This window comes from Laccaria bicolor, genomic scaffold (assembly GCF_000143565.1).
Source record: "Laccaria bicolor S238N-H82 LACBIscaffold_5 genomic scaffold, whole genome shotgun sequence".
Classification (NCBI taxonomy): Eukaryota; Fungi; Basidiomycota; class Agaricomycetes; order Agaricales; family Hydnangiaceae; genus Laccaria; species Laccaria bicolor.
The window spans coordinates 2,073,853-2,074,733 of NW_001889876.1; positions in this window are offsets into that span (position 1 = coordinate 2,073,853).

The window sequence follows — 881 nt, forward strand, 5'->3', positions numbered from 1 at the left end:
TATCATTTCTTAGAATTTTCATTAGGATATTTCATTAGGCTCCTGTGCTTTTTCATTACCATTTCATAGAATTTTCATTAGGATATTTCATTAGGCTCCTTTGCTTTTTCATTACCATTTCATAGAATTTTCATTAGGATATTTCATTAGGCTCCTGCGCTTTTTCATTACGATTTTTTATATTTCTCATTAGGATATTTCATTAGGCTCCTTGGCACTTTCATTACCATTTCATTGAATTCTCATTAGAATGCTTCTTGGTGCTTTCATTAGGATATTTCATTACACTCCTTGACCATTTCATTAGATTTTTCATTGGGAGATTTCATTGGGGCATCTGGCCCTTTCATTACCATTTCTTTTAGGATATTTCATTGAGCACCTTGATGATTTCATCACTTCTCATTAGGCTCCCTGGCACTTTCATTACTATTTCTTAGATTTTTCATTAGGATATTTCATTAGGCCCTTTGGCACTTTCATTACCGAAAACTATATAATAATGATGATATGTATCACATGGGTTGTTGGGAGGGTGGTCACATGACCAATTACCAAAAATAGTCAAAAAGCGAAAGTTGTACCCCTGCACTGTAGCTTCCCAAATCTGGTTGAATTATGTTCTGAAGTGCTCCTGTTGTGGAGATATGAGGTAAAGGAATTCCAAAAGCGTCGTGTTTTTTTTGGTTTTTTGCATTTTTCTTCATGAAAACAAAACCAAATAACATGATTCCAACACATTTAGAAAGCTAGATGAAAGGGCAACAAATATCATATCATGGGAAAATTGACCAAAAAAGGAAGGTGCATTCCCTAAAAGAGCAATCAACACTGACAGACTACAAGAGTCAGATATAGACTACCAAGTTTACTGATAGACT